The sequence below is a fragment of the Artemia franciscana genome, chromosome 18 (assembly GCF_032884065.1).
Source record: "Artemia franciscana chromosome 18, ASM3288406v1, whole genome shotgun sequence".
In the NCBI taxonomy this organism is placed as follows: domain Eukaryota; kingdom Metazoa; phylum Arthropoda; class Branchiopoda; order Anostraca; family Artemiidae; genus Artemia; species Artemia franciscana.
Genome location: NC_088880.1, coordinates 646,442 through 658,585, shown reverse-complemented (window position 1 = coordinate 658,585; position 12,144 = coordinate 646,442). Strand labels below are relative to the sequence as shown.

At 35.1% G+C, this 12,144-nt stretch overlaps 1 protein-coding gene across 4 annotated transcripts in view; it reads right to left on the bottom strand.

Annotated features, from left to right (window-relative positions):
- LOC136038473 (uncharacterized) overlaps window positions 1–12,144 on the bottom strand; it is a 181,881-nt gene that overhangs the window by 151,172 nt on the left and 18,565 nt on the right. For 3 of the 4 annotated variants that reach the window (XM_065721541.1, XM_065721538.1, XM_065721542.1), the window contains exon 2: window positions 970–1,186. The exons of the other annotated variant lie outside the window; for it this stretch is intronic. The gene's annotated coding sequence lies outside the window, so the exon portion shown is untranslated. The remainder of the gene's footprint in view (window positions 1–969; window positions 1,187–12,144) is intronic. 4 annotated transcript variants of the gene reach the window in all.

Genomic DNA, 12,144 nt, shown 5'->3' with positions numbered 1-12,144 from the left:
TCCTTACTCAGTCAAAAACTTATGCACTCTATTTTTGAATTTGATAGTTTAAGACAAAAATATTTAGATTTGTTGTTTTAAAAAAAAAAAATCAAAATTAAATTGCTATGTCATTCAGTGTTTCTGTTAAAGTGAATCGAAAGATGACATTTTACAAAACGATAAGCCTACAAGAAATCAAAAAAATTCTTAGGCTCCCCATGCCTCCTCAGCCATCCTTGTTTCTCACCTCCTCCTTTACTTTGGTATACGTTAACTTCCACCATTGTATGTTTTATGAGTTTTCCGATTATTACTGATGCAATGTAACTAATATATGTTTAATCACGGAAGACGGCTGCAGGACTACCATAAATTCCCAACCTTGTAGAAATTAAGTCTTTTCCATTTTAGCTAAGCAATTTGATACTTTTGTTCTTCAAGGTAAAAATATCCCGAACAACAACAACAAAAAAAAAGAAACAAATGATTCTTCATAAAAAGGCTTGAAAAGCCCCAATATTTTTTCAAACCTTCCAAAACTCGGCTGCTTAAATTCTTTGTTTAAGGAGGTCCTAAATTACATTCAGAAACTTTGGACTACTGGGGTAATGGCAGCTTAAAATGAGCACTTCTTTTAATAGTAATAATAAAAAAATCAATTTAGGGTAATTACCTCAAAGAATGACGTTGTTTGAAAAAGATTTGTTTGTAAAGTAGCAGCTATCCATCTTCATAAGAAAAATAGTAAAATTTCAAATTGCATTTAGATTCCAGAGGAATCCATACCCTTAAAATCATTACACCCTTTGTAAGTCTTAGGTTAGAAATTAGAAATTAGAAGAATTAGAAGTTCTTAAAAGTTAGAAGTTTACTAGCAATCCAGGATGCACCCCTTTCTCCATTTTTACCTATCCTCCGAAAGACCTCTGATAAAGATTTTGAGATATCCAATTCGCTCAAATTAATCATAAGATCTAAAAACTGTACCTTAAGGGAGGATATGACCCAATAGCACCTTAGGCAAGGGTTGTATGCTATTCAAGTTGCCTGTGTAGTTGTTTGCATAGAAAGTTTGTTATTGGGAAGACGAGGGGGTCCAACTTGTGGAATCCTTAACTTGGTTGAATTCAATTGTCTTCTCAATGATCTGTCTAACCGTTTGATTCTGCTCAACTGTCGATCTTCCTGTCTTGATAGTGGGGAGCTGGAAGATTATAATTAACAACTCATTTTATAAGAAACTGATATGTTTCAAAACATTTTTTATTTAACAATGAAAGGTTTCCAACTCCGTGAAAGGTTTCCCACTCTCGTAAAATGTTTTCCATTTTCGCGTTGTATTCTGTTTCTGTGCGTGTTTGCGATGTGTACTGTTGTTTAATTTCCTTGTTTGTTTGTTATTTATTTATATTTTTGTGTGTATATGGCCCATGGGCCTTTGAATTACACTTATCTATCTATCTATCTTTTACGTAAACGGGCCAACCGGAGCGAGGTGGAAAAGGCGATTTAGGGCTTCATGACCCATGCCAGAAAATTTATTCCTGGCAAGGCTTAAAAAAAGTGTATCAGCAATATCACAGCAATGGCTGAGGGTTTAAAGTTCAAAAGAGTAATAAACGCCTTTCTTATTATTTTTTTTAACACTGGCACCTTTCAACACCACAATTCACAGAAGTATTGAAGTCAGAACTAAGTACAGTAGTTTCACAACTATAGTTTTGTCTATATTGGAAGTGCTATATCAATTTTGGAGTTGACTAATGGAAAATCAGCAAGAGATATGTTTTATTCAATATCAAAGTCCCCACTATAAAAATTTTAAACCCCACACACTCATACTGCTTTTAGCGTTCAAAACTAAGAACATCACTTTCCACTGGAATAGTCATGAAACTATAGCCACCTTATGAATGTCCTCAGATTAGGCCACTTTTTCCTGTCAAAGCACCTTAGAAGAATCTTAAACGACTGCAAAATATTGTTTCCTACGGGTCTGATTAACTATAGACCTTTCTTAGGGAAGAGACCTCTCCCTCTTTCACCCCAGCCGTCACTCTTCTGTCCCTATCGCTCCCCAAACGAAATCACGCCTATTCTATATATCAAGAAGTTGGCATGTTCTGGAGCTGGATATTTAGGGTTTTAATTCTATTGAATGAAAGTGAAAAATGACTTATGAGGTAATGCCTCATACAAACCAGTACCCAGAGCAGGCATTACGAGCTATTACCTCCAAAAAACCAGAGCTCAGAGTAGGTCACCCCTCTTTCCACTTCCCTTAGGCTTTTTTCTGTGAAGATATATGCGTTTATGTTTGTTTAAGCTCTTGATACATTGCAAGTCCAATTTGATCTATTGAAGAGTGTCCTCGAAAAGAGCATTGCTAGTAATGGGTTGGATCAGGAAAATTAGAAAATTTGGAATGTAGGGACGAAGAAATCATTAACAAAAAATCACCGGATATTGAATAAAATGGAAGAAAGTGCGGACATTATCAGTGAAAAAAGGAAATTGAAAGTGGATAAAGATGCTCTTGGTCAAACAACTGATGGTGAACAAATTAAGAAGAAAAATTAAGGAAACGGATCAAGAGCAGATAGTAAGTATGCAGTTTTTTACATGGTTTATCTGGGATGAAAGTAAATACATCCCTTGATACCTTTTATTATCCTTTTTCAAAATTCAACTGTCTCATCTGGAGTTAATTATATTTTGAGCATTTAAAGTTTTAAAAAGAAACTAGCTGCTGAGAAAAAATTTCCATATTGTAGTTGATTCACGAAAAGTAATTATCATATTCAGTATCGCTAAAAGTAAAATACTATTATGAAAACAAATTTACAGAAAATTTTGAAAAGAGCCAGAAACCCTTCAAAAGTGACGTCAGTTTTCTTGTGATGTCATTTTCGAGAAGAGCACTTTTTAAAAAGCCTTTTGAAAAACTAGGTTATTTTTAGCCTTTTTAAAAGCTCAAAATGTGATTCTCCTCAGAAGCGAAGAATCACATTTTGCTCTTCAATTTCTAGTTGAAATTGAAGAGCAAAATGGCTGCTCTTTTTTGAGCAGCCATTTTCAAAATTTGAGCAGCCTATCTATCTTGAGATAGGGTTCTCGAGAACCTTTATTCTGCAATAGGGTTCTCGAGAACCCTATTGCAGAAGTTTCAAGGTCTTTTTTGCAAAATATGGAATTTGGTTATTCTTTGCGAGAAGAAAGATCACAAATTCATGTTTATTTGTTTGTTTATTTTTGTATTTTCCCCTAGGTCTGATCCCATCGAACTAGTAGTCTTAGAATATCAGGAGAGGGCACATTTGAACTGAATTTAAAAGTTCTAGCAAAATTTTTAAGAGACTTAAAAATGGAATGGCAGCTAGCATCCCTCCCAAGTCCCCTTTTTTCCTCAATTTCGTCCGATCCAAATTCTAACCTACAAAGGGTGTCACATCTTTTTCAATAGCTCGTTCTTTCAAACACCAAAAACAAGAAGAACAACGGGGAATTTCTCAAGACATTGGGAACCAAACTAGAATGAATATTTCGGCCTTATATGCAAGGGCCGTCCTCAGCAATACAACAATATACAAGAAGAAAAAACTTACAATAGGATAAAATCAATAAAACTAAAATGAAAAATTTTCCAAAACAGTCCATGCATCCTTACCTCAGTGAAGTTCAACCAGGACTGATAAATAAATTGTGATGAAACTAGACAGTTCATTGAAATGAAAGAGAATGATTTAAAAAAACACGTTTTTAATAAACATTTAATAGTAAATATTCATTCTAATTTGTTCCCACTGTCTTGAGAAATTCCCAATTGTTCTTCTAGTTTTCGGTATTTTTGATGGAAAGGCAATGAGGTCTTCGTCGCTATTTACTCGTTCTTTACGCTTAAGTTTGATTTTTTTTTTTTCCAGTTGATTAAGAATGACTCTGAAACACGATGCAAGTTTGATTAGAATTATAAGCCTTCTTAAAGGCTCTAAAATAAACCATAGTGTAAAGAGTGAGAACTTTTATTTACTTTTCATAAGGATAGATAAATGAATAGCTGCTGCTTTACAATTAAATATTTGTTAAGTATTTTATTCTTTTAGTAGTATTTCAAGGAGCCACTAAGCTCTGATATTTTTCATCTTTTTTATTTGAAAAAATGCTAATTTTAAGTTGCCACTACTCCAGTAATCTAAATATTTTAAATATAAATTAGGACCTCCTGAGACAATGAGCTCAAGAACCTACTTTTTTTGGGGGGGGGGAGATCAAAATTTGGGACTTTGTAGAACTTTTATGGGGAATGAAATATTTTATCTTTTTTCTTGGTGTTTGGGATATTTTTAGCATGAAGAAGGGAGGGAGACACATTTTTAGATAATCAGAAAAGATTTAGGTTCAACAAGGTTGGGAATTTATTATGTTCCAGCAACTATATTACATTAACAAAAATGTCCCTTTTTAAGGGTTGTGAAAAATTAAACGCCAATACAGGATCACTCCCTTGCTCTATTTTCTCCCCTGCTTTAGATTTTGAGACATCCATTTTTCTCAAACTGCTCAGAAGATCTAACTACTCAGGATTCAGGGGGTATATCACTCACCTAACCCTTGGGAGAAACTAAAGCACAGTGTTTACATGCCAATGGTCAAAAAGACATATGAGCGCCAACCCTCTAAAAACTTTCCCTTGATAATTCCCCTAAGCATCTCCACATGCGAAATTGAGTTGGCAAGGAAAAAAGCAAGACAATTGAATAGAATTTCGTATAAAACTTCCAGAAAAGTTCCCCAGTGTAGAATTTAATCTGGAAAGTTAACCCCCTGGACTTCTCTCCCGTTGGAAATGTTTTTCATGGAAAATTCCAAAAAGAGAAAATTTACCTCCTCCCCCGTCCAAAAAATGTCTTGATACTTCTAAATGATAAATAATATTCGTATAAAAGAAGGAAAATTTCATCACTTAAAAACCTATCCCTAGGAAATGCGAGATTAAGCTATCGTCATAAGTATTGTTTGGCCTTTAAACTATCCTGAACAAAATAGTTTTCTGAAAATTATATAGGATGACTTTGAAAAAAGGGTGGTAGGAGGACGGGGACTAGTTGCCCTTCTTTCTCTTTTGTCACTTAAAAATGAACTAGAACTTTCAATTTCCGATCGATTTTGCACTTTACTAATATTCTAGGTTTATTGGTTCATGCGATCACCTTAAACACGCGTCTGTGATCTTTCTTTTGGCAAAAAAAAAAAAAAAATAGATGTGATTTTCTTTAAGATTCCTTGACTCTTAGTACTAAAATCCAGCTCCTACCTTCCTGGAAAACACAGATAAAGCATTTAACTTCTTTCATTGTCTTCTGAGGATTGAGATATTCAGTTTTAGTGGACCAAAAACTACTGTTGCATTTACCCATTCCTGCTCTGTTGCATTTAAAGCCAGTAGGAAGAAGGCAAAACCTGATTAGTTCTTTCTTATGAGATTTTAAGCTAGTAAAAAGTTCGAAAGATTTATAGTCACAACTTTTTTCTACAAATAAACTTCCTGTTTCTCTGTGGTTTTAGCCTTAAACCGGGAGACAGGTTTTTGCTTTATGGAGTCTCAAGTCTCTGTGTGTCTATTGCAATGGCATCTCGCATGACCAAAGCATTAAGAAAATTAGATGACGCAAATGTCATTTTTGGCGGTTTTATTAGAGTGTTTCTGTTACAGTCTTATAGCCAATGACCGTCGCGTGTGGGGGGGGGAGGGAGGGAAAGGGTTACCACATGTAGCTGAAAATCGAGATATTCAGTTTTAGTGAAACTTACATCATTAGAGTAAAATTCTTTGTTTTTCTGATAATACGAAGCAGCATTTTCTTGTAAAATTTCATAGTCAAACATCAAATTTTCAATAACCTTCAATGATAACAAGCCCCTTGAGAATTTGATGACAGACCTTCTGGGTTCCAAACGGTCAGCCAACATTTAGCCTCAAAAAATGATATTTAACGTTTGGAATCCTGTGGATTCTAACTTTATTCTTTCGAACTTTTTACTAGCTTTAAAAGCCGGGTCGCTCCTTACTACAGTTCGTTACCACGAACTGTTTGATTTGCAAGGATATCATTTTTTATGAAGATGGATAGCTGCCACTTTACTGTTAAATCTTTGTTAAGCATTTGATTATTTCGTCATTCAAGGAGGAAATCACCATCACCTATTTTTTTTATTAAAAAAAGTGCTCATTTTTAAGTTGCCAGTACTCGAGTAGTCCAATATTCTGAATGTAGATTAGGACCTCCTTGAACAAGGTACTTAAACAGCTGAGTTTGGAAGGTTTGGTAAAAAAATTTACATGGAAAGAAACATTTGTTTCTGTTTCCCTGGTGAGTGGGATATTTTAACACGAAGAACTGAAAGAGAAAATTTCTTAGCTAATATGAAAAGATTTAATGTCTACGAGGTTGAGAATTTATAGTAACCCAACAGCTATCTTTCATGAACAGAAATATCCCTTTTTAAGAGCTAAAAATTCAAGCGCAAATCCAGGATACACCTTTCGCTCCATTTTTACAAACACCCCCTCCCACGAAAGGCCTCTGATCAAGATTTTGAGGTTCCCAATTCGTTTGAGCTAGCCACAAGATCTAATAACTGTACCTTCGGGAAGAAAATGACCCAGCAGCACGTTAGGAAACGGCTATATACAAGTTGCCTACATAGTTTTGTGCATAGAGGGTTTGTTATTGGGAAGATCAGGGGTTCTAACCTGGGGGATCCTGGATCCTTAGATCCAAAAATGTAAATGTATTAAGTTATACTTTAATGGGAAACATAGAGCGCTGCCGCCCGAAATTAAGATACACTGTTTACATGCTAGTGGACAAAAGAGCATATCAACAATATCTCAGGGATAGCTGAGGGTGTAAGGCTGAAAAGAATAACAAAGGCTGTTCTTATCATTTTATTTAACGCCAGCACCTTTCGACACCACGGTTCAAAGAAATGTTTGTTTTAGAGCTTAGTAAAATAGTTGTACTTATATATTTTTTTCTATATTGGAAGCACTATATCAATTTTGAAGTTGACCAATTGAAAAAAAAGACATGTTTTGCTAAATTTAAATGTGCCAACTATAAAGCTTTACATCACCACTCACACGCATTACTTTTAGCGTTCAAAGCTAAGAAATGCACTTTCCACCGGTGTTGTCATGAAATTAGAACTACATTTTGAAGGTTCTCAGATTAGGGCACCTCCTCTTGTCCAAACACCTTGGAAGGGTATTAGACGAATGCAAAAATTGTTTCCTACGAGTATGATTACCTATAGACATTGCTTAGGGAGGGAACTTCTACCCATTTCACCCCATCTGTCCCCTCTTCTATCCCTATCGCACCCCAAACAAAGCTATGTCTATTCTCCATCCTAAACGTCGGCATTTTCTTCAGCTTGAAAATTAGGGTTTTCATTCTATTTAATGATACAAACCAGCACCCAGTGTGGCCTTCCTTTCTTACCCCCTCCCCTTAGGTTTGTGTCAATCTTTATGCGGTTATGTTTGTTTATGCTCTTCATGTAATGTAAGTCTAATTAGATCTATTGGCTATTTTAATTCTGTCTAGTGAAAGCGAAAATTGACTTACAAGCTATTGCTTTCTACAAACAAGCGCCTAGAGTAAGCTGCCCCTCTTGCCTCCCTCCCCTTAGGTTTGTTCTTGTGAAGTTTTATGCGTTTGTTTCTTAATACTCTTGCTGCAATACAAGTCCAATTTGATCTGTTGGAGAATGTCCATGGGATGAGCAGTGCAAGTGGTCGTTGGGTTGGGTCAGGAAAGTGGTTGGGCCAGGAAAGTGGTTGGGTCAGGAAAGTGGTTGGGTCAGGAAAATAAGCAAATTTGGAATGTAGTGACGAAGAAACAACTAAAACAAGTTCACCAGATATTAAATAAAATAGGTGAAATACTCACATTGTCAGTGAAGAAAGAAAAAGGGAAGGGGATAAAGATGCTCTTGGTCAGATAACTGATGGCTATCAAAGAAGAATTATTAATGACAAGAACCTAGAGCAAAAGGTAGTTTTGTAGTTTTTTACATAGTTTATCTGGGATGAAAATAAATACATCCATTGATACTTTTATTATGCTCTGTCAAAATTCAACCAGCGTTTCTGGGATAAATCACATTTCAACCCTTTAAAGTTTAAAAAAGAAACTGGTTGTTGAGACAAAATTGCCAATTGTTGCTGATTCATGAAAAGTAATGATCATATTCAATATCCTTAAGAGTACAATTTTATTATGAAAACAGATTTATAGAAATTTTTGAAAAGACCCAGAAACCTTTCAAAAATAACGTCAGTTTTCCTGTGATGTCGTTTTTGAGCAGAGCACTTTTTAAAAAACCCTTTGTTCTGTTGTTCTGGGTACCCGGCTGACTGACAAGCAGTACAAACAGTAGGTTTTACGAAAAATGTGGTTCAATCCTCCTTTCTAGGACTATAATGTAAGAAAGGTTGAGATGGCTAGGACACGTTCTGCGGGTGAAGGATGACAGAATGCCGGAGATTGTCCTTTTTGGCCAACCATCTGGGGCTATACGGAAAGTAGGTTGTCCTCGTCTGGGATTGGAGGATGTCATACATAAAGATTTAAAGGAAATGGGAACTTACTGGGAGGGTGTAAAGAAAAGGGCCTTGAATAGATCAAGGAGGAGCAGTGTGCGTAGCTGTGTTGGCCTCAGGCAGCTTGGTGCTGCAGTGAGTTAGTAGTAGGAGTGGTATTAGTAGATTTTCCAAATTCCAGAATCCGGTGTTCAAACAGGACTTTATGTGGAGATAAATTCAGTTTCGCGAGAGCTTTATCATAGGGTAAGTCACGATTTCGGGGTATAATCCTTGTTGCTGTTTTCTGGAAGGCCTCTATGTCACTTAATAGGTACGCCGTGCGGGTAGCAGATGGACCCAACACTGAGCATGCGTACTCGAGCAACGGCCGAACATAGCACCTGTAGACATGGAAAAGATGGAGAACGGGTAACCTTATTTGGATTTTCTCCTTATTTTCGCTGATAACATACTTTTTTTCATTTCCACAACACTGATTCTGAGGTTCGGTTAATTTTACCTGGCCTATTTATGGGACTAGTTCCAAGGTTTCGTTCTAATTGTCTTGATCTAAATGTTTCAAAGTCAAGATTATAATATCTTTACAGATATCTTGAACTTGTCTGAGGTAAACTATAATACATAAGTCTTCAAGTTTAAGAAGTGGACATAAATAGTGTTATGTTAGATTTTTAGCATTTCAGTTTTAAGATAAACCTATTTTTTTTATTAATCCCTATTAGTTAGACTTAGTCTCTCCCAAGTCGGCTTTCGCATAAGGTGGCAAATAATTATCTTTCTTCGAGACTTATTTGATATAAAAAAAAAATATTCATTTCAACCAATCCTGACTAAGTAAAGTTGCTGAGCCGTCGCAGGGATCTTTGTAGTCAAGAGGCGTAGATGATCAGGTTATTACCACTCTCGAGGCAAAGGAAAACAAAGTTGAAAGTATTTAAGCATGAAAAAAGCAAACCATAGACAGAGGCAATTTTTTCCAGTGGAATTAAAATAAACTTATTATTGCCAAAACTGTAAATTCTTTTTTCTTTGAGGCATAAAAATAATCATGTTTAAATGACAGTACAACAGAAACATTCGGAAAACCCATAAAACATTTAGCAGTGGTCATTAATTTATTCCTAAGTCAAGTAGGAGGAAGGAAATAAGGATGGCTGAAGGGGTATTGTATTCCTGTTTTCTTATTCCGTAAACTATTTATTTTTGTGACATGCCATCTTTTGGCTCACCTTGATAAAAATAGTGAATGGCGTAACATTTACGTTATTTCTGAAAAATTTCTTTTTGAACTTGATCATTTTAGTCTTCTAAAAGCAGACAAAATATACGTTCATTGAGTCCTATTCCATTGAGATATTCATGCATTCAGCCTCTGGCCAGCTACACCAGGCCAACAAGATTAATAGAAAAGGTAGTTACAGCCCCTCCCCCCCGCCACCACCTATCCTTCGGTTCTAGGTTGAAATTTTGAATTGTTTGTATTTTTAAATTTAGTCAATTAAAAAAAAAAAAAAAAGAAAAAGAAAAAAAAAAGAAAGTATTTCCAAGAACGACTAGACCCCAGAGGATCTGACGGAGTTATTCAAATGGCCAGTTACTTAGTTGAAAATTTGATTTTAATCTATAATTGTCTTCCCTTAATGTTTGGGGCAAAAAAAAGAAAAATTCTTCATTTTTTTGGGGGGGGCAGACCCATTTAAAAGGCACTTAAAGACTATTTTATCGACTCTAAGTCCAAATCCTTAAGTGGTTGGGTCTTAGCGACAACAATGCTAAAGTTTGTGCCTCCTGAAAATACATTATAATAGAGAGGACTAAAATTTTTGTAATACATAATTTTATGCTAGAAATTTTTTAGGCAATAACTTCCTATATACAAAACAAAAAATGCCACAATAGTTCCTTTCTTGATTATCTTTGAAATTCTTAGGAATTATATCACGGTTATGGGCACTGTAAGCATTTTTTTAATGGAGGACTTCCATGTTCCATTCATAGTCTAAAAATTGTCATCATGTCTCCATAAGTTGCCAAATATAAACCATAGGTAGAAAATGTTTTAAGCAGATTGCTGGCTCCCAACTCCCCATTGAACTTCCTGACTGAAAACTTCCTGACTGAAGGGCCAAGAAACGGAGGTCAGCACCGCCGATAGGGACTGTAAAGTTTAATGCCGTATTCTTCTTTTTTCTACCGATTAGATTTGAATTACAATTTCGGTACGAAGCTTGAATTTGTGTCTGATAAGTTGGCTGAGACTGATTTGTAAATAATTGCTTAGTGTATTTGCTTATAAGACATTACTTTTATGATCTTGGTATCAGGATTGAAATCAGGATTTGTTCATATTTTTTTTTTGCAAATTTAAAATTATTTCATTTCTCTGAAGAGCTGGCACTTTTGTTGGTCAGAAATTATATAAGTGAATGCTTGAGTGTTGAATAAGACAAAATATTGTATTCACTAAGCAAACGCAAGAGGGCCAAAAGTCTATGAACGGACTGATTTAGCCCAGCCTTCCGTTTTAAGGAGAACCAAAAAAACGGAAATAAGTTCGTAGGCTGTAATCGAGATAAAATGAATATGTTCCAATCCAACTTTTTATGCTCTTTTCAGTATATAATTCAAATTCTTAGAGTGAATTCAAAATTAGTCTATTTTATGGTGTTTTTCGCTTTTTCCTATTGATAAGGTAATCTCCTTTTGTTAAAAGTATTCTAAGTGAATTCAATTTTAATCATTTTTTGGTGTATGTCTCCTTTTTCCTTTATAAAAAGCAGACAAATGCCAGGTCCCCCATGTTGTAGCTTCACTAGATGATCCTTTTCTGACAAAACTGGTGCGTGTCTCTTTTTTTTATCTTCATTAAACAAAAAAAAAGTTTTTTTTAAATGAAAGTAAGGAGCGACATTAAAACTTAAAACGAACATAAATTACTCCGTATATGAAAGGGGCTTTTCCTCCTCAACGCCCTGCTTTTTACGCTTAAGTTTGACTCTTTCTCTTAACTCTATATTTTAAAATAGTAAAAAGCTTTAGCGTAAAGAGCGGGGTGTTGAGGAGGAAAAGCCCCTTTCATATACGGAGTAATTTCTGTTCGTTTTAAATTTTAATTTCGCTCCTTACTTCCATTTAAAAAAACTTCGTTTTTTTTATTTAATTTCTGGATGTTTTTGAATTAACACATTTTTTTTATCTTGGCTCTCCGCGCATAAATAATTAAAACGAAATTTGCATATTAATTTTTGGGGCTAAATGGCTTTTACATAGTTTTAATCGAAATATTTTGAAAAAAGGAGCGAGAGAGGATGCCTAGTTGCCCTCCAATTTCTTGATTGCTTAAAAAGGCAACTATAACGTTTAATTTTTTACCAACGTTTTCATAAGTAAAAAATATACGTAACTTACGAATTAACCTACGTAGCAAACTTCTATATTCGTATGTTTTTATTGAGTATATGAGGGGGCTCACCCCTCGTCGATACCTCGCTCTTTACACTAAAGTTTAAATTTTGTCCCATTTCCTTAAGATTGAACCCTGAATCACAAAG